The sequence below is a fragment of the Ornithorhynchus anatinus genome, chromosome 2 (genome assembly GCF_004115215.2).
Source record: "Ornithorhynchus anatinus isolate Pmale09 chromosome 2, mOrnAna1.pri.v4, whole genome shotgun sequence".
Lineage (NCBI taxonomy): Eukaryota > Metazoa > Chordata > Mammalia > Monotremata > Ornithorhynchidae > Ornithorhynchus > Ornithorhynchus anatinus.
The window spans coordinates 99,431,469-99,453,264 of record NC_041729.1 but is presented as its reverse complement, the minus strand read 5'-3'; the positions used below and the strand labels follow the sequence as shown (position 1 = coordinate 99,453,264).

At 43.9% G+C, this 21,796-nt stretch overlaps 1 protein-coding gene and 2 non-coding genes across 3 annotated transcripts in view; all 3 read left to right on the top strand.

Moving 5' to 3' along the window:
- RNF217 (ring finger protein 217) overlaps positions 1-21,796 on the top strand; it is a 163,268-nt gene that overhangs the window by 98,795 nt on the left and 42,677 nt on the right. The window lies entirely within an intron of this gene.
- LOC114809434 lies at positions 8,005-8,142 on the top strand. Its single transcript, XR_003757219.1, has one exon. It is a non-coding gene; the product is annotated as a small nucleolar RNA SNORA7 (small nucleolar RNA).
- On the top strand, positions 14,358-14,495 carry LOC114809264. Its single transcript, XR_003757052.1, has one exon. It is a non-coding gene; the product is annotated as a small nucleolar RNA SNORA7 (small nucleolar RNA).

The window sequence follows — 21,796 nt, the reverse complement described above, 5'->3', positions numbered from 1 at the left end:
GTGGCATTTGTTAAGCACTTACAATATGCCAAGCACTGTTCTCAACTGTTCTAAGTGTTGGGGTACATACAAACTATTCAGGTTGGACACAGTCTTAATCCCATTTTAGAGATGAGGTAACTGAGGCTCAGAGAAGATAAGTGACTTTTCCAAGGAAACAGAGCAGACAACTGGTGGAGCCGGAATTAGAACCCAGGTCCTTCTGAATCCCAGGCCCATGCTCTATCCCCAAGGCCATGCTCCTTCCTGTATTCATTCATTCATTCATTCAGTCATTTATTGAGCACTTACTGTGTGCAGAGCATTGTATTAAGTTCTTGGAAAATACAATACAGCAAAACAAAGAGAATCCCTGCCCACAATGGGCTTACAGTCTAGAAGGGGGAGACAGGCATCAAAACAAGTAAACAGGCATCGATATAAATAAGTAGAATTATAGATATGTACACCTATACGTACGTGCTGTGGGATGGGGGGAGAGGAGGAAGAGCAAAGGGAGTGAATCAAGGTGACGTGGAAGGGAGGGGGGTCTGAGGAAAAGGGGGCTTAATCTGGTAAGGCCTCTTGGAGGAGGTCCACCTTCAATAGGCCTTGGAAGTGGGGAAGAGTGATTGTTTAGCAGATTTCAGGAGGGAGGGTGCTCCAGGCTAGAGGTCGGTGGTGAGACAGGCAAGGTGGTTAGCACCAGAGGAGCGGAGTGTGCCGGCTGGGCTGTAGAAGGAGAGAAGGGAGGTGAGGTAAGAGGGGGCAAGGGGATGGAGAGCTTGGAAGTCAAGAGTGAGGAGTTTTTGTCTGATATGGAGGTTGATAGGCAACTACTGGAGATTTTTGAGGAGGAGGGTGACATGCCCAGAACGTTTCTGTAGAAAGATAATCCAGGCAATGGAGTGAAGTATGGTCTGAAGTGGGGAGAGGCAGGAGGTTGGGAGGTCAGAAAGGAGGCTGATGCAGTAATCCAGTTGTGATAGGATGAAAGATTGTACTAAAGTTGTAGCGGTTTGGAAGGATAGGAAACGGTGGATCCTGGTGATACTGTGAAGGTGACACTGTCACGATTTGATGACGGATTGGATATGTGGAGTGGATGAGAGAGCGGAGTCAAGGATGACCCCAAGGTTACAGGCCTGTGAGACAGAAAGGATAGTTGTGCCATCTACAGTGACAGGAAAATTTGGGAGAGGACACGGTTTGGGAAGGAAGATAAGGAGCTCTGTATGTACCCCCACGCCATGCTGCTTCCCCTTAGGCCAAATATCTAACCAGGAAAAGACCCCACACCTCGCTGGTTATCTGAGGAGATATCTCCCGACATCTTATCCCGCACCTTGCTGGTTACCTGAGGGAGCTATCGCTCAATTGATATGTTTTCCTGAAGCCTAAAGTGACATATTGAATCAAAAGTAGAATGAATAGTTGGAGAGTCCATTGATTGGATCGTGTCCCTTATACTAAATTGATCAATTATAAATTTTAAGCTCGTTGTAGGCAGGGCACTTGACTACCAACTCTGTTATAGTGTACTCTCCCAAGTGCTTAGTACAGTGCTCTGTACACAGTGAGTGCTCAATAAATACCATTGATTAATTGATTCAGGGTAATGGCAACAGAGTAACCTTGAGCTTGGCTTTTCTTGCACGTGCAGCGAAGGCAAGAATTCTCTGTATTTCTAAGGTGAGAACGGGATCCTAGCCATTTTGAGTGACTAGGATGTTCCTCTGCCTTTCAGCCAGTTGCTTTTCAGAAGATTCCATGTGTCCGTTCATTGTTATAGGGTACTCTCCCAAGTGCTTAGCAGTGCTCTGCACACAGTAAGCACTCAATAAATATGACTGAATGAACTAAGATGTCCCTGGTTTCCTCGAGTCACTCCCCAAATTTGAGGCTATCCAAGGAAATCTCCCCACTGGGGGCTAGAAAATGCCCCAGAGCCTAATAATAATAATGATGATAATTGTGGTATTTGTTGAGCAATTACTACATGTCAGGCACTGAACTAAGTTCATTCATTCAGTAGTATTTATTGAGCTCTTACTATGTGCAGAGCACTGTACTAAGTGCTTGGAATGTACAATTCGGCAACAGATAGAGACAATCCCTGCCCAATGACGGGCTCGCAGTCTAAACAGGGGAGAGAGCAAAGCAAAACAGAACAAAACGAAAACAAGACAACATCATCAAGATAAATAGAATCAAGGAGATATATGCCTCATTAACAAAATAAATAGAGTAATAAATAATATATACAAATGAGCACAGTGCTGAGGGGAGGGGAAGGGGGAAGAGCAGAGGGTCGGGGGGGGAGGGGAGGAGAAGGGGAGCAGAGGGAAAGGGGGCTTAGTCTGGGAAGGCCTCCTGGAGGAGGTGAGCTCAAGTTCTGGAGTGGATACAAGCAAATCAAGTTGGACACGGTCCCTGTCCCACGTGGGGCTCACAGTCTCAATCCTCATTTTACAAATGAGGTAACTGAGGCCCAGGGAAGTGAACTGACTTGCCCAAGGTCACACAGCAGACAAGTTGCAGGGCCAGGATTAGAACCTATCACCTTCTGACTCCCAGGCCTGCACTCTATCCACCAACAAGGAATTTTATTTGGCTACAGCTTGTCACCACAGTTGCCAGAAATACCTGTATAGATTCAGGTGCCTTTTTTAAACACCTCCCGAGCCTATGCTCGTACGGAACGTAGGAAAGGCAGAGCTGCTCCTGGTGTCAGAATGCCTGTTTTTCAATGATTCAGTGGTATGTATTGAACACTTACTGTGCGCAGAGCACTGTACTAAGCACTTGGGAAAATACACTATGTCAGAGTTGGTGGACAAGTTCCCTGCCCACGACGAGCTTACAGTCTAGAAGGGGAGACAGACATTGAAATAAATTATGGATATGTATTTAAGTGCCACGGGCTGAGGGTGGGGTGAATATCCAGTGATTAAAGGATACAGATCCAAGCCCATAGACAATGTGGAAGGGAGAGTGAGTCGGGGAAAAGAAGACTTAATTAGGAAAGGCCCTTGGAAGAGATGTGATCTTAGTAAGACATAGAAGGTGGGGAGATTCGTGATCTGGTGTATTTGGAGAGGGAGGAAGTGCCAGGTCAGAGGGAGGATGTGGGAAAGGGGTCATGGGTGAGATAGATGAGAAAGGGGTACAGTGAGCAAGCTGGCGCTAGAGGAGCGGAGTATGCTGGCTGGACTGTAGTAGGAGATACAGTGAGGTAAGGTAGGAAGGGGTGAGCTCATTCAAGGCTTTAAAGCCAATAGTAGGGAGTTTCTGTGTGATGCAGAAGTGGATGGGCAACCAACGGGAGGCGTGCGAATATGTTGTCAGAAACAGTGCTTTTGCAGGACGACAGCAGAGTCATGAGTTGTTTTTAAGGCTTCTTTATTTTTACATATATATTTGATTCTGTTACTTGTATATTTAAAGTAATGTGACTTTGACCAAGTTTTCCAGTAGAAAAATTAAAAGTAAAATAATTGTCCAGGTAAAATTAGTAGGTTGGGAGTTAGTGACTCCATTGGAAAACTAATCAAAAGACTTTGCAGGCATCTCCTTAAGGGGCAAAAGTTATGAACACAGTTCTTTAGTTTTCACTTGGGTTAAGTTTACATGGGCTCAAATCCCCGAAATCCCCCAAAGAAAACTGCAAACTTGCACCCTCATCAGTAATACTTACTCTCTGCTTTGTGAAAGTTATCTCAGGGACTTGAAAGCCTACAGTAGAAGAAAAAGATAGGGTCTCTGTCTATGAGTCGCTTAGACCTAATAGGGAAGGCATACAATCGGTCAGTCGATCATATTTATTGAGAGCGTACTGTGAGCAGGGCACTGTACCAACCGCTTGGGAGAGTACAATCTAACAATATAACGGACACATTCCCTGCCCACAGTGAGCTTACAGTCCAGGGTTGGGGCAGGGGGGTTGTTTACACACCAAACCACCATGTCAGTGCCATTTTCATAAACTACAAATGAAGAAGGAGTCAGAATTGGATTGGGAAATGGGATATACATCTTACTCTCTCCACTTTCAAAGCCTTACTGAAGGTTCATCTTCTCCAAAAGGCCATCCCTGACTAAACCCTGCTTTCCTCTTCTCCCACTCCCTTGCTTCCTTTACTCCCCTGCCCTGCAACTCCATAGCACTTATGTACATATGCATGATTAATTTGCTCATATGAATGTCTGTCTCCCCCTCCAGACTATGAGCTCATGGTGGGGAGGGAACATGTCTACCAACTCTGTAATATTGTAGTCTCCCAAGTGCTCGGTACAGTGCTCTGCACACAGTAAATACTCAATAAATGATTGCTTGATTGCTATTTTGCAGGACTTGCTGCAGGCTTAGATTTGTGCCTGGGCCAGCTGTTTACAAGTAATCAGTTCAGGTTGCACACAGTCCATGTCCCACGTGGGGCTCCCAGTCTTAATCCCCATTTTACAGATGAGGTAACTGAGACACAGAGAATTGAAGTGACTTGCCCAAGGTCACCCAGCAGACACGTCTCAGAGCTGGGATTAGAAGATCCTCTGACTTCCAGGCCCATGCTCCATCCACGGGGCCACACTGCTTCCTATTGACTGAGGACACTGTGGGAAGCAGCGTGGTTTAGTGGAAAGATCATGGACCAGGGTTTTAATGCCAACTCCACCTCTTGTCTGCTGCCTTGGGCAAGTCACTTTACTACTTTGTGCCTCTGATCCCTAATCTGCAGAATGGGGATTCATTGCCAGTTCTCCCTCCTACTTAGATTGTGAGCCCCATGTGGGACCCGGTTATCTTGTATCTATCCCAGTGCTTAGTCCAGTGTTTGGCACATAATAAGCACTTGACAAATACCACAGATGTCTGCCTGATTAACAGCTGCTGCCTGCAGCTTCTGAAATATGACCGGACCCAACAGCCGGGGGTGATTTCCCTGCCTTTTTTGTAAAATGTTGACAGGCGTGAAAATACCACTGCTGGCCCCTGATTTTCCTTTTCAGGGTCCTGACTGCTGACGTTCCTGGGGAAAGGGGAGGAAATTGGTGTGGAGACGGAACTAGCAGGCTGGAAGCAGATCATTAGGAATAATCCACTGGGGAAAATGTGAGAGAAATCTGTGGCACTTCCTTATCTCAGTGGATACCTAGATACGTTTTTTTTGTTTCTCGTGCTTTCCCTTAAATGCCTTTTCCACCAAATGAGTTCTGGCTCAGAACCTTAGTACAATGAGTTATAAGGTGATTATAACTCATAATTTATTATAACTTATTATAACTTATAATGAGTTATAAGATTCTAGTATCCATATGTGAGCACCGCTTACATGTTTGAGACCTTTTGGTAGTGTGTAAAACCCTTCAGAACATTGGGATTTGCCTTTAGTAGTAGTGTTTCTCCTCCCTGTAAGTGTTGTGATCTGTTGCTTAGTGACTTCTGTTTCTAGGGCTTGTAACTAAAGTTGGTAGGGTAGGTAGGCCAGAAGAACTTGTGAAAAGTAGTGTGGCCTAGTGGATAGACCACGGGCCTGGAAGTCAGGAGGACCTGAGTTCTAATCCTGGCTCCACCATTTGTCTGCTGTGTGACCTTGGGCAATTCACTTAATTCTCTGTGACTCAGTTATCTCATCCATAAAATTGGGATTAAGATTGTGAGCTCCATGTGGCTCATGGACTGTGTCCAACCTGATTAGCTTGTATCTTCCCCAGTTCTTGGTAAATAATAATAATAATAATAATGATGTTGGTATTTGTTAAGTGCTTACTATGTGCAGAGCACTGTTCTAAACGCTGGGGTAGATACAGGGTAATCAGGGTAATCAGGTTGTCCCACATGAGGCTCACAGTCTTAATCTCCATTTTACAGATGAGGGAACTGAGGCACAGAGAAGTTAAGTGACTTGCCCACCATCACATAGCTGACAAGTGCCTGGCACAGCACTTAACAAATATTAAAAAAAGGATCTGTACTTTGATCACCTCATTCATTCCTTCAATCATATTTATTGAAGCACTTAGTGTGTGCAGAGCACTGTACTAAGCACTTGGAATGTATAATTCAGCAACAGATAGAGAAAATCCCTGCCCAACAACAGGCTCACAGTCTAAAAGGGGGAGATAGCAAAACAAAACAGCATAACAAAACAAAACATCACTTGAGGAGCATCCTCTCTCTTAGGAGCAGGCTACTAAAAATCCATCAAAATCACCCAGTTTTCTTCAGGTAGCGTCTGTGCTTTAACAGTTTGTTGTTCGTAGTTTAAGTACACGTTTGTGTTCTATAATTTGGACTAAACCAGTCTTCAGCTGAATCCTCTGAACCCTAAACAAATATGAAAACAAGGAGCAGAGAAGAGCCAGCAAACATGAACTGAGCTAGAGGCTGGTCTCCCTGTCTTCATTCACCCACATCCTATGGACCAATACATCAATTCATTCATTCATTTATTCAACTGGATTGAGCACTTACTGTGTGCAAAGCACTGTACTAAGCACTTTGGAGAGTACAATATAACAAACAGATACCTCCTGCCCACAGCGAGTTTACAGTCTAGAGAGGGAGAATGCACTGCATTCATTGCACAGAAACTCATCTGCCTCTGTCGTCAGTTGGAAGAATTATGTTTTAATGTTATCCATTCTCTATGAAGTCACCGTTTATCAAGACTTTCCCTTCATTTTTGTTGCTTCTTGAGACTAAAGATTACTCTCTCTCCCACACTGCTGTTTTCAACTCTTCCCAAATACTTCTTTTTCTATGAAACCTCTCACTCAAAAGCTTTTAATGTGTTTGTCATGAAGGAAATGATGTGTTATTCACGCCGATATCAGTTGTTATCTGGGGGAACAGGGTTGATGGTGTTGAGAGCTGCCCTACGATAATTTGTTTGGTCCCAAATCAAGCCCTGCATGGGACGGGGACTGTGTCCATCTGATGAGTTTGTATCTACCCCACTGTTTAGTTCAGTGCCTAACACATAGTAAGCACTTAACAAATACCATTATTAAAAAAAAAAATCTTTCAGGTGCCTATGAGATGCTCATAAGTGCCTAGAAATATCTTTATATTGAATCAAATCCTAACAACCCTCCAATGTCATGTCATTGTCTGAAAGAAGAAAGTATTCAGAAACTAGCCACTGAAGGGTGGGAGGAAGATCCCTTTGCTTTTCCCCCCTCCCAACCCCAAAGCACTTATGTCCATATCTGTAATTTTATTTACTTGTATTGATGTCTTCCTTCCCCACTCTAGACTGTGAGCTAGTTGTGGTCAGGGAATGTCACTGTCTGTTGTTGTATTGTACTTTCCCAAGCTCTTAGTATAGTGCCCTGCACACAGTTGGCTCTCAATAAATAGGATTGAATGAATGAATGAATGAATGAATGGGAAATTCATAAACTTTCCCATGCGAGTGTGTGTGTGTGTGTGTGTGTGTGTGTATGGGTGGGTGGTGTGTGTGTCTGTGTGTGTGTGTGTATGTGTTGGGCAGGCAACACATGAGACTGGCACAGATGGTTTGAAAGGCTTTTACCCCCCTTAAATTAAAAAAATACTGATAATAATTACTATTATTATTATTATTAGAGGCAGTCCTCACGCTGTCTCTTCAAGTGGCCTAGTGTCTTTGTCAGAGACTGAATATTAGGAAGCAGCATGGCCTAGTGGAAAGAGTACGGGCTTGGGAGTCAGAGGACCTGGTTTCTAATCCCGGCTCCTCCATCTGTGCCTCTGATATCTCATCTATACAATGGGAATTAAAAATGTGAACCTTATGTGGGATAGGGACTGTAACCCAACCTGATTACCTTACATTCATTCATTCAATCATATTTATTGAGCGCTCACTGTGTGCAGAGCTGTACTAAGTGCTTAGAAAGTACAATTTGTCAAAAGAATCTACCCTCACACTTAGTACAATGCCTGGCATATAAGCATTTTACAGATATCATTAAAAAAATTGGCTAGGTGGAACTACTAGTCTGAGTCAAGCATGGGTTTTTTCCCTATTCTAACACTCGATACCCCTATCAGGGTGGCATTTGGAGAGTTTCCAGTACTCTACCAATCTTGGCTCCGGGAGGGAGAGTCAAGCAGAGGCCTACCCATTCCATTCCTAGCTTGGGCAGTGGCTTGCGAGTAGAAGGCAATCTGCTACAGGTCAAAACTCACGTGCGCTGGGCAGCAGCGGCACGGGAGAGAGTCGAGGATGGAGACTCAAGTTGACTGCGCGGAAGGAGGCAATGGCAAACCACTTCTGTATTTTTACCAAAAAAACTCTATGGATCCACTAGCAGAACGATGGCAGATGAGAGCTGGGCGTTCCGGGAGAGATGTGTCTATGGTGTCGCTGTGGGTCGGAAACGACTCGACGGCATAAGACCAGAACACTTGATAAAGTCTGCGTAAGTAAACATTCAGAATTCCAGGCTTTAAATTGGACCTAGGCTCAAACACAGTATTCATAAGATAATGTTTGTAAAAATACAATGAGCCTAATTCTCCCAGGGCCAAACCAGGCAAGCTTGGGAAGAATACGCTGTCTCACACTCTCTTTTCAGCTTCCCAGGGCACCATTTAATATAAAGCTGCATTAAACTGAACTGATTGGAGCATTGAGTTTACAGTCTCTCTGGACTGTAAGCTTCTTGTGGGAAGGGAACTTGTCTACCATCAATTTTTATATTCTACTCTCCCAAGCGCTTAGTACAGTGCTCTGCACACAATAAGTGCTCCATCAATACAGTTGATTGAACCAAACTCAGGTAGGTAGGGCTCACGCTAGTTTTTCTATCTTGATTACCTTGCACTTGCAGCAGTGTCAATTGAGTAGGTTCAGTGCTTTAAAGAAGGTGAGCTGAATTAGCCTTAACTTCCCAATAAGCAAATTTAAGGATGTTGACAATCCTACAAGTGCAGTGCTGTGATTTGGGGTAATGTGATTTTGGCTTACTTTGGGTCACAAGATTGCTAAGAAATACGTAGTGACTAGGCGGTTAGGACTTCATGATGATTTTGGGTTTGGGTGTTTTTTAAAAAAACTATTTACTAGAAGGGTAGGATTATCAAAAGCAGCATTGATATTTGGTGAACTCTTATGGTGTCTTTGTTTTCAAATGGAAATCAGTCTGGCTTTCAGAAATGTCTTTTCTTTTTCCAGATTGCGCCTAGACACTAGGAAAACATCATGAGATTTGGGCAAACTTTTATTTATTCATTCAGTCATATTTATTAAGCACTTACTGTGTGCAGAGCATTATACTAAGCACTTGGGAAAGTAGAATACGTCACTAAACAGTGACAGTCCCTGCCCACAATGAGCTCATAGTCTAGATGGTGGGAGACAGACATCCATACAAATAAATAAAATTATAGGTCAGGGTGATGCAGAAGGAGATGAGGAAAAGTGGGGCTTAGTCTGGGAAGGCCTCTTGGAGGAGATGTGCCTTTAATAAGACTTTGAAGTGGGGGAGAGTAGTTGTCTGTCAGATTTGAGGAGGGAGGGCATTCCAGGCCAGAGGCAGGACGTGGGCCAGGGGTCGGTGGTGAGCCAGACGAGATGGAGGCACAGGTTAGCACTAGAGGAGCCAAGTGTGTGGGCTGGGTTGTAATAGGAGAGAACCTGAAAATAACCTGCCCTCATGGACAGCAGAAGGATCGGCCCAGCCGGGGGTGATGCGTGTGCGTTCACGAGGTGGCGGGCTGTTGGTCACTGATTCCTGAGACAGTTATTCATCTGGGGAGAAGTGATACCTGCGTGGCGGTGGGATGTGAGGTGGTCATGCCTCACCTTACTTTGTCCAGGGTTTTCTCTGCAGAACCGCTGGCCCAGGAAAAATTCCCTGAGATGTAGCTTGGCCAACTGGAAAGAGCACGGGCCTGGGAGTGAGAGGATCTGACTTCTAATCCTGGCTCTACCGCTTGCCTGTTGTATGACTTTGGACAAGCCACTTAACCTGTTTGGGCCTCAGTTACCTCATCTGTAAAATGGAGGTTAAGACTGTGAGCCTCATGAGGGATATGGGCTGTGTCCAACCTATCTTGTACCTACCCCAGCACTTAGTATAGTGCCTGGCATTTGGAAAGGGCTTAATAAATACCATTAAAAAATAGTAACTTCAGTAATCCCAGAAATTTACAAAGGCCACAATCCAGATACAAGTTTATCAGGTCAGACATCTGTGTGAGATGGGGCTCACAGTCTACTCCTCCTCCCCTAGCTGGGATAATTTTAATGAATTCACCTTCCCCACCTGCTTTGTCCCATTCTCATTCTTCTGCTCTTCATCGTATCCCCAGCACCCCACTACCATCACTATTTATTATTTGCTTAAAAAAAATGATTTCCTCCTCAAAAATAGAGTAAGGGCAATTATGTATTGGAAGAAATTGTCAGTAAATATGGTATATATGGACTCTCCCGCACTGAATTTTCTCATATTTTTCTGGTCATTTGGGGATCCTGCAAACGCACTCCTGCAATCTTCTTCTCCTCCCACTTCATTTTGCTGATGCCCAGGGAGGATGTGGTACGGGTTTCATTTCCCTGGAACGATTAATAGTCAAACCTCGGTCCCACATTGACCTCCTCAGACACATCCCCACACCCATTATTGTTATTATTAATAATAATGATGATAATGGTATTTGTTAAGCGCTTACTATGTGCCAGGTACTGTTCTAAGCACTGAGATGGATACAAGCAAATCAGGTTGGACACAGTCCCTGTCCCACATGGGACTCACAGTCTCAATCCCCATTTTATAGATGAGGTAACTGAGGCACAGAAGAGTGAAGTGGCTTGTCTAAAGTCACATAGCAGACAAGTGGCAGAGCCGGGATTAGAACCCATGACCCTATGACTCCCAAGCCAGTGCTGTATCCATTACGCCATTCTGCTGGCCTCTTCAATTGCGAATGTGTAGCATGAAAAGTTCCCAAATCTTTGTATAGTTAACATAAGTGTGCCGCCCACTGATGATTTATGAAGTGGGTGGGGTGGGGGTCCCGTATATCTTCTGCTAAGGAGTCCTGAGCCTCTGTTCCTCTGCCCCAGTGGCTCTAGCTAGATGCCTTGCAATGCATGTAATGGCTATAAGAGACCACTGTCAGTGCAGTCATCATCAATCAATAAATCAGTGGTATTTATTGAGCATTTACTACTTGCAGAGCATTGTACTAAGCGCTTGGGAGAGTACAGTACAACAGAGTTGGGAGACACATTCCCTCTGCACAAGGAGCATCAACATCAGTGGTATTTATTGAGCGCTTGCTGTGTGCAGAGCACTGCACTAAGCCTTTGGGAGAGTACAGCACAGTGTAGTGGATAGAGTCTGGGCTTGGAAGTCAGAAGGTTATAGGTTCTAATCCCAGCTCCAGCAAGTCACTTCACTTCTGCTTCTCAGTTACCTCATCTGGAAAATGGGGATTGAGACTGTGAGCCCCACATGGGACAGGGAGTGTGTCCAGTCCAATTTGCTTGTATCCACCCCAGCACTTAGTACAGTGCCTGGCACAGAGTAAGCACTTATCAAATACCACAATTATTATTATTTCAATACAACAGAGTTGGTGGTTACGTTCTCTGCCCACAGTGAGCTTCTGTGCCCACAGTGAGCTTATAGTCACAGCACTGCTGGAAAAATGACATCGACTAGTGGTGGGCTAAGGTCATGGAGAAAAATATATGAATAGTTGTCCTGTTATACCCAACTGGGCAGCCCTGAAGGTAATACTAGTGTCTGTTAGCCAGTCAATTGTATTTATTGAGCACTGTACTAAGCCCTGGGAAGAGTACAGTATAATAATGGTGGTATTTGTTAAGCACTTACTATGTGCAAAGCACTGTTCTAAGTGCTGGGGGGATACAAGGTCATCAGGTTGTCCCATGTGGGGCTCACAGTTTTAACCCCCATTTTACAGATGAGGTAACTGAGGCACAGAGAAGTGAAGTGACTTGCCCAAAGTCACACAGCTGGCAAGCGGCTGAGCCGGGATTAGAGCCCATGACCTCTGACTCCCAAGCCCGAGCTCCTTCCACTGAGCCACGCTCCTTCTCTATAACAACAGTCACATTCCCTTCCCCAAATGAGTTTACTATCTAGAGCTTATAGTCAAATCTATTGATTGATATTCATATAGAAAAGCAGAGAGCAAAGTATTTAATTTCTCCATTGCACCTTTTCTCTTGGCCCTGAGAAGCTCTATAATAATAATCGAGGACCATCTTAGACAAAGGGCCAAAAGAGGTGCCTCTCCTTGTGCATTCAGGGTGGAGATGCCGTCCTTTCAACCAGTCACACCCAGCGATAAAATCTCTGTTAGAAATGTCACTTCCAAAACAAAGGACGGGGTGTTCAAGTCCGCAGAGAATTTCCCTCAGAAGTTTTGGCTTCCAGGCTTGCTTCTTTGATATAGCTTGCTTAGCCTGTTTGGCGGGTAGAAGAATCTCATTTATTTGTAATTTATTTATTAGATTCTGTGGAGGTAAATGGTACTTCATATTGGGATATGCAGATGGTCCATTTTGTGGAAACCTTTCCATAAAAGGTTAATTGACAGTTTGGGTTATTCTTGCTTTTGGAGATGAGCCTTTGCGGATAATTAAACTTTACTGCCATTGTTCTTGTCTATCTGCCTCCCCCTATAAGACTGTAAGCCAGTCAAAAGGCAGGGACTGTATCTGTTACCGATTTGTACATTCCAAGCGCTTAGTACAGGGCTCTGCACATAGTAAGCGCTCAATAAATACTACTGAATGAATGAATGAATTAAAAGTTTTAGTTCACCCATGCACCCGCATCTGTAAAATTGGGATTCGATATCTGTTCTCCCTCTTAGACTGTGAGCCCCATGCCTGCTAAGCTTCTCACTGTGCCTGTCTCACCTGTCTCACCCGTGACCCCTAGCCCATATCCTGCCTCTGACCTGGAATGACCTCCCTCCTCTAATCCTCTAATAGCTAGGCTCCCCAACTTCAGAGCCTTATTGAAGGCCCATCGCTTCCAAGAGGCCTTCCCAGACTAAGCCCCACTTTTCCTCATCTCCCACTCCCTTCTGCATCACCCTGACTTGCTCCGTTTGCTCTTCCCCCCTCCCAGCCCCACAGCACTTCTGTACGTATCTGTAATTTTATCTATGTATTGACATCTGTCTCCCCCACTCTAGACTGTGAGCTTGTGGTGGACAGGGAAATGTCACTCTTAATTGTTGTATTGTACTTTCCCAAGAGCTTAGTACAGTGCTCTGCACAAGGTAAGCACTCAATAAATATGATTGAATGAATGAGAAGCAGCTTGGCGTAGTGGATTGAACATGGGCCTGGGAGTCCAAAGGCCAGGGTTCTAATTCCAGCTCTGCCACTTGTCTGCTGTTGTGACCCTGGGAAAGTCATTACCATAGTTACCTCATATATAAAATGGGGATTGAGTCTCTGAGCCCCTCACAGAACAGGGACTGCGTCCCAACTCCATTTGCTTGTATTTACCCCAGCGTTCAGTGGTTACAAGTACGTGGTATAGAGTAAGCGCTTAACAAATGCCATTATTATTATTATTAATGAATGAACGTGGGACCTGATTATCTTGTATCTACCCCAGCATTTAGTACAATGTTTGGCACAGAGTAAGCACTTAACAAATACCACAATTATCATTATTATTACTAGCTTTCAAGCAGGGATCACGATCCTTGGCTCCATTTAGAATCCTCTCCAGTACCTGTAGCAAGCAAGCTGGGTCTACCCAACTGCCCAACTTACAAATGGTTCTAATTAAGTTGGTGGGAAAATCCCTTATGTCTTTTTTCAAGTCCCCAGGTGCGCTCGCAGTACAAAACAGCTAATTCTCCAATTAAAGAGTTGCTCCTTTGGAGAGGCAGATGTCTTTGTCTGAATGGAAGTGTGGTGCTAGTTTAGGAGAGAAGAGTCAACCTCCTCATGGCTTTTATTCGTCACCCTCATCATCATCGTGGCTGTTATTAAATGCTTATCAAGTGCCAAGTGCCGGCTTAGATACAAGGTTTATGAGATCAGACACAATCTTTGTCTCACACAGGGCTCACCATCAATTCTATACCTGTTTTACAGATGAGGAAACTGAAACCTTGAGATTAGGTGACTTTCCCAGGGTCACTGGCAGAGCAGCGACTCGAATCTGGTCTCCCGACTCCAGATGCAAATGCATAACAAGGAAAGCCCCCAAAGCTTTGTAGTAGAGTGTAGAGTGTCAAATTCATCTTGGTTGCAAGTACTCGAGACGAGAGGCAGGGTGGTTTGTCCGGAAGACCATGGGGTCTAGAAGTCACGGAAGCAGAGGGCCCAGTCCCAGCTCTGCCACTTGCCGCTGTGTAATTTAGAGCAAATTACTTAATCTCTTCTCCCCTCTCAGGGTCGCACCTGGAGAATTTCCAGTAGTCTACTAGCCTCAACTCTGGGAGGGAGAGTCAAGCAGAGGCCTGTCCATTCCATTCCTAGCTTGGGCAGTGGCTAGCGAGTGGAAGGCAATCGGCTACAAGTCAAAACTCACCCGTGCTGGGCAGCAGCAGCACTGGAGAGAGTCGAGGGTGGAGGCTCAAGTTTACTGCACGGAAGGAGGCAGTGTTAAACCATGTCTGTATTTTTAACAAGAAAATTCTATAGATCCACTACCAGAACAATTGCAGATGGAAGTGGGGCGTTCTGGGAGAGATGTATCCATGGTGTCCCTATGGGTCAGACATGACTCGATGTCATAAGGCAAGAGACAGTACTTAATCTCTTCACTCCTCAGTTTTACCACCTGCATAATAAGGAATAATACCTGCCTCTTGCTACCTCTAAGGATGTTGTGAGGACGAGTATGAGCTAAGAAATGGCAGAATACCTTGCGATTCAAAGTGCTAGAAAAATCAAGGTATATTATTTTTCAAATTTGTTTTCATCTTTCTCCTCCTCTCGTCATTAAGATACCTGTGGACAGGGATCATGTCTACTTACTCTATTGTGTTTTCCCAAGTTTAGTACAATGCTTTGCACACAGTAAGTGTTCAGTAATTATCACTGATGGATTGATCAAAAATGGATCGGGCAGGGCAGATGCTTAGGAAATTCACCAATATGTTTATTCCCATAGGAGTAATAGGAAATTTGCTTTAAATGCCTGCATGTTGGCTGCTGTGGAAATGTAGTAGAGTGGTGCTAGTGAGTTAATTATTTAAGTCATGGTGATTAAATAGCGCAATTTTTTATTACCAGCAAAAAAATGATGTAGATGCCTCTGATGGCTTTAAAATAGACAAAGTAGCTGGATTGTGCAGACAGTATCACATTTTGGAGCCATTTGAGAGTGATACTTTGGCACAATCAGTCAAGGAAGCCTTCTTGTGGTCTCTAACCCCTGTGCACTGAAGAAATAAAATGAGATAGGATGGAGGCCTGGTACATGTGTGAACTCCTCAACAGCTCATGTCTTTTCATTCATGGCTTAGTGGATAGAGCATGGGCCTGGGAGTCAGAAGGTCATGGGTTCTAATCCCGGCTCTGTCATTTGTCTGCTATATGGCCTTGGGCAAATCTCTTTACTTCTTTGTGCCTCAGTCCCCTCATCCGTAAAATGGGGATTAAGACTGTGAGCCCCACGTGGGACAGGGACTGTGTCCAACCCGATTTGCTTGTATCCACTCCAGCGCTTAGTACAGTGCCTGGCACATAGTGAGCGATTAACAAATACCACAATTATTATTATTATAACTATCTGTCCCAAGAATTGAGCACAAAATAAGTGCTCAACCAGTACAGATAATAAGATCAGGTCTCTGTGCCTTTTTTTTTGATAGGTTGCCCAAATATTTTTCCTGGTTTAAGTCTATTGTGGCCCATTTATGAAAATGACTAGCTATGGGGGATGTGGAAAAATTATTTGTCACATAAGACTATAGATAATGTTAGGTTAAATACCATCATTCAGCTCTTCTATACAAATACAGACCATGTTAGGTTGATTTGACTAGCATTTTCTCACAGAAGACTCTTGACCCTTAAATTAAGGAAACTTTAAGCACTTAGTTCAGTGCTCTGCACACTGTAAACCCTCAATAAATACCATTGATTAATTAAAAAGTGTGGATTAAGAACATTTTCATATGGCCCATATGGGCACCAGAAATATGGGGAGAGCCCAGCAGATCGAAGTTAATATGTCTACAACATACTGTAAGCAAATCTAGAGAAGCAGTATGGCCTAGTGGAAAGAGAACTGGCCTGGGAGCCAGAGGACCTGGGTTTTAACTCTGGTTCCACCACTTACCTGCTGTGTGATCTTGGACAAGTCCATTAAGTCTTTGTGCCCCAGTCCCCTCATCATTATCATCAATGGTATTTATTGCTCTTTCCCACTTCAAAGCCCTATTGAAAGTACATCTCCAAGAAGCTTTCCCTGACAAAGCCCTCTTCTCCTCTTCTCCCACTCCCTTCTGCATCACCCTGACTTGCTTCCTTCATTCATCCTGCCTCCCATCCCCACAACACATATGTATATGTCTGTATATATCTGTTATGTATTTATTTATGTATATTAATGTCTTTATCCCCCTCTAGACTGTGAGCTTGTTGTGGGCAGGGATTGTGTCTGTTTGTTGTTCTGTGGACTCTTCCAAGCTCTTCATACAGTGTTTTGCACACAGTAAGCACTCAATAAATATGATTGAACGAATGAATGAATATTGAGTGCTTAACATGTGTGGAGCACTGTTCTAAGCTCTTGGGAGAGTACAGTTGCCTCATCTGCAAAATGAGGATTCAGTACTTATTCACCCTCCTACTTACTGTGAGCCCATGTCTTCTTCAAATGCCTCGGTCGTTTCCAACTCATAGCGACTCCATGGACACACCCTCTGAAGAATGTCCCATCTTCTGTCATAAGATCATTCTGTGATGTGTATCCCTAGAGTTTTCTTAGTAAAAATATAGAAGTGGTTTGCTATTTCCATCTTCCATGCAGTGAAAACCTCTGCTGTTGTCTTCGAACAACGTTTTGGTCACTTGACCATCTGCCTTTGACTCTTTCCCCTGCTGCCGCTGCCCAGCACAGGTAAATTGACTTGGATGCTTCGGCTTAGATCTTTCCATTATGGCTATCCCTTACGCCAACTGCCCTTTCATTCAATTCAATCGTATTTATTGAGCGCTTACTGTGTGCAGAGCACTATGCTATGTACTTGAGGTCCTGCCATGATAAGGTGTCGATTTGTAGTACAGGAGCCCCATGTAGGACCTGATTATCCTGTATCTACCCCAGCACTTAATACAATATCTGACTTTAAGTAAATGCTGAACAAATACTATTATTATCATTATTATTTTCATTATTGTAATCAGTGGCGAGTCCAGGATTGGTTTGGGGGATGAGGAAGTAGATGGACAGGGAACATCAATCAATTGTGTTTATTGAGTGCTTATTATGTGCAGAGTGCAGTACTTAGCACTTGGGAGAGTTCACCCTAAGAGAGTTGGTAGACACATTCCCTGCCTACAGTGAGCTTTTCCCAGCCAGGCACCGTCTCCCCCACCACTGGTGGCATGTCACCTTCCACAGCATGGCGGCTGCCATTTTGGAACAGGTGGAAGATGCCAAGGTACCAAGGCAGAAGGGTACATGACTCATTGTGGGGTCAAAGGATAGGCAGCAGCACCACAGGCCAGGTAGACCCTGCCCAAGATGTGGGCCCACCATCTCAGTACGTTTCCCCCATCCCGGTGTGGGTCCATCCCTGCTCACTGAACCATGAGAAATCCAGGCTTCATCCTAGCCGAAGGCCCAGGCCTGGGTGGGACTGAATCATCTGGTCACTCCAGTTCTCGAAATACCCTTCCATGAAAGTTGCATTTCCCTTAATTTATCCCCAAGTCACAGAGCTACTTGGAAGGGAGGCCAGATGATTAGGTTATGCTTTGTGATGTCACAGTATATAGCTTCCTTGGAAAACCAAGATCAGGTTTTCTCTTAACACATCTGTAATAAATACCTTATAAAATAAGGTGTAAGGTATTCTGTATTTCCCCTCTCTCTCTCTGTGTCTCTCTCGCCATATATTTTTACATATACATATACGTATGCACACATATATATATATATGGGAAGCAGCATGGCATAGTAGATAGAGCATGGGCCCTGGAGTCAGTAGGTCATGGCTTTTAATCCCGGTTCCACCACTTGTCTGTAGTGTGACCTTGGGCAAGTCATTTAACTTCTCTGGGCCTCAGTTACCTCATCTGTAAAGTGGGGATTAAGACTGTGAGCCCCATGCAAGAGAGGGACTGTGTCTAATCCTATTTGTATTCACCCCAGCACTTAGAACAGTACCCGGCACTTAAATACCATCATTACTATAATTATTATTATGTACAATCACATGTAAAATCTTTAGGGTTCAGTAACAATATCCTAGATAGGTTTCCATCCCACAGATGCTGACCTTTCATTTTGGACAGGGACCAGAAAAAAGGCAGGGACTTCAAAGGGGTAAGAAGTGGAAAGGAAGAGGCATGCTTCAAAGAGACAGTAGGGCCCCAAACCCCCATTTGGGGTCTTTTCAGCCCCCTGATTGGAAATTCTCAGATCTTATCAAAGACTTGGGGTGAACAGGATAATAATAATAATGTTGGTATTTGTTAAGCGCTTACTATGTGCCGAGCACTGTTCTAAGCGCTGGGGTAGACAAAGGGGAATCAGGTTGTCCCACGTGGGGCTCACAGTCTTAATCCCCATTTTACAGATGAGGGAACTGAGGCACAGAGAAGTTAAGTGACTTGCCCACAGTCACATAGCCGACAAGTGGCAGAGCTGGGATTCGAACTCATGAGCCCTGACTCCAAAGCCCGTGCTCTTTCCACTGAGCCACGCTGCTTCTCCGTGAGCAAGGATTCTATCTTGGACAGCTGTAGATCACTCCCATTAACCAGATGGGATCGGTAGCTATTGTGGCCACCTTTAATCCAAGAAGACAAGTGTTTTAGAAGTTTTGCCTTGTTTTGGTTTTTTTAGATGACATTCAAATCAATGAATGTGTTGTCAGTGATTTCTTGTAGGTGTCATGGGTCATCTTTTTGAAATGAGAAAGTAAAATATATTAATACATCCAGAGCCATTCATTTAATTAGCCAAACAATCCCTCTAAATAAAAGAATTCCCCAATTGAAAAGACAAATTTATGCCACGTAGGCACACAGACTTCAAAACTCTTCTTCGCTGTGTACTTTACCCAAGCACACAACCTCTTTGCACTTCAATTCAATTCCAAGTGTAAAATAGATATACAGTGTGAATATGACAAGTGATAAATTTAGCACTGCTCAAAGTAAGGGACTCCACATAATTAAATCAATCGATCAATAGTATTTATTGAGTGCTGACCGTGTGCAAATCACTGTACTAAGTAGTTCACGGGAGTACAATACAACAAAATTTGTAGAACATCAAGAGCTGGAGGGGGAGTCAGACATTAATATAAATATATATACACATATATATATAGTCATGTATAGATATGTACATAATTCAAGGTATTGGTAATACTTTAGCTAAATTTCTAGATTTTTAAGGGCCAACTCTCACTTTCTGTTTTGAAGGCCAAAGTGTGAATGATTGTAATTGCCACTCAATTAAGCTATTTATCGGGAACAACCCCTGCCAGAAAGGTGTGATCTGAAAAACAAGTGGTAATTATGTTACCTAGGAGAGTGTTTACGGCTCATCGAAACCCAATGTGCTATTTAAATTCTCTTGTTCACAGTGAAGTGATGTGCTACAGAGGAGAATAGGATACTCTATATCAATAGCATTCATAATGAGACCCAACGTTCATTAATTATGGTTAATCAGGTGGGAACTTGGAAGCCAAACTCACTAATGTTTTGAGGGAGGGTCAAATTAAAAACACTGAAGCTGTTGTAGGTGTTATCATTTGCTGTCTGGTGAAATCAAATCGGGCATTTGTCAATAAAGTGTGGCCTAGTGGGAAGAGCACGAGCCTGGGAGTCAGACGCCATGGGTTCTAATTCCATTTCTGCCACTTGTCTGCTGTGTCACCTTGAACAAATCACATAACTTCTCTGTGCCTCAATTACTGCATCTGTAAAATGGGGATTGAGACTGTGAGCCCCCATATGAGACGGGGACTGTGTCCAACCTGATTAGTTTATCTACCCCAGTGCTTAGTACAGTGCCTGGCACATAATAAACACTTAAAAAAAAACCCATAAAAGAGGTCCTTTCCTTCTGGACCACACTTAAAGGAGAATATATTTTCATTAAGCTAAAGAGAAAGACCAGCAAGACTAGTGTTAAAGCATTTCATTGAGGAATCACTTCTTATTGTGTGCTCCCAAACACTTAGTACAGTGCCCTGCATACAGTTGGTGCTCAGAACAGTGTAGGCACACACTGGATCAGTGCTTAGAACAGTGCTTTGCATATAGTCAGCACTTAACCAATGCCATTATAATTATTATTATTCATGGTGATGATGTTGTTGATCATCCTTCATTTAAGCCCTCCAGCCTACTGTTAAAATGGACAAGATGTTCTCAAAACTTAGCCCGAGTCAAGCAATCTGCAGTAACTATTGAGTACATACGGTGGGCAGAAAGTGTTTGGGTTATCTCCGTCCTTATGGAGTTTACCATCTAAGCAGAGTCTGGCTCTAAAATAAATTAGAGATAAAAAGTTGCAGTAGAGTATCTGATATGTACATAAATGCTAAGGGGTTTGTAAGTGGGGCATGCTGAAGTGGCAGCTGTTAGTTACGTGAGCTCTTTGTGGGCAGGTAATGTGTACACCAATTCTGTTACGTTGCAGCCTCCCAAATGCTTAGTAAAGTGCTCTGCACACAGAAAGTGCTCAGTCAATGGGATTTATTGAATATAATAATAATTGTGGGATTTGTTAATAAAAATGATATTTGTTAAGCACTTACTTTGTGCAAAGCACTGTTTTAAGCACAGAAGGGAGAGCGAGTCAGGGGAAACAGGACTTAATTGGGGAAGGCCTCAGAGGACATGGGATCTTAATAATGGTTTGAAGATGGGGAGAGTGGTGGCCAGGCACTGTACAAGAGAAGAGAAGAGAAGCAGCGTGGCTCAGTGGAAAGACCCCGGGCTTGGGAGTCAAGTGGTCATGGGTTCGAATCCCAGCTCTGCCACTTGTTAGCTGTGTGACTGTGGGCAAGTCACTTAACTTCTCTGTGCCTCAGTTACCTCATCTGTAAAATGGGGATTAAGACTGTGAGCCCCACGTGGGACAACCTGATTACCCTGTATCTACCTCAGCGCTTAGAACAGTGCTCTGCACATAGTAAGTGCTTAACAAATACCAACATTATTATTATTACTAAGCATTGGGGTAGATACAAGGTAATCAGGATGGACTTGGTCCGTGTCCTCCATGGGTTTACAATCTTAATCCCCATTTTACCAATGAAGTAAGTGAGGCCCAGAGAAGTGACATGGCTTGCTCGAGGTCACACAGCAGACAAGTGAATGATAGGGAATTAGAATCCAGGTCCTCTGAGTCCCAGGCCTTTACTCTTTCCACTAGGCCACACTGCTTCTCAATATAAGGTGGGGAGATTAAAAGGGGAAGATATTGTTTCAGAGGTGTTTTGAAAATTGGCTGTTCTGTGTTTGGTCAGACATGAAGCAGAATCAGCCGTGGGGGAAGACAGGACAAAGTGGAAGGGCAAGAACAAGGCCCATTGAGTAGATCCAAAGAGGAAGGAAGAGTGAGAGCTGCAAAGGAGGGAGAGAAGAGTAGATCAGTAGGAAGGAAGATGTTGCCTGAATAT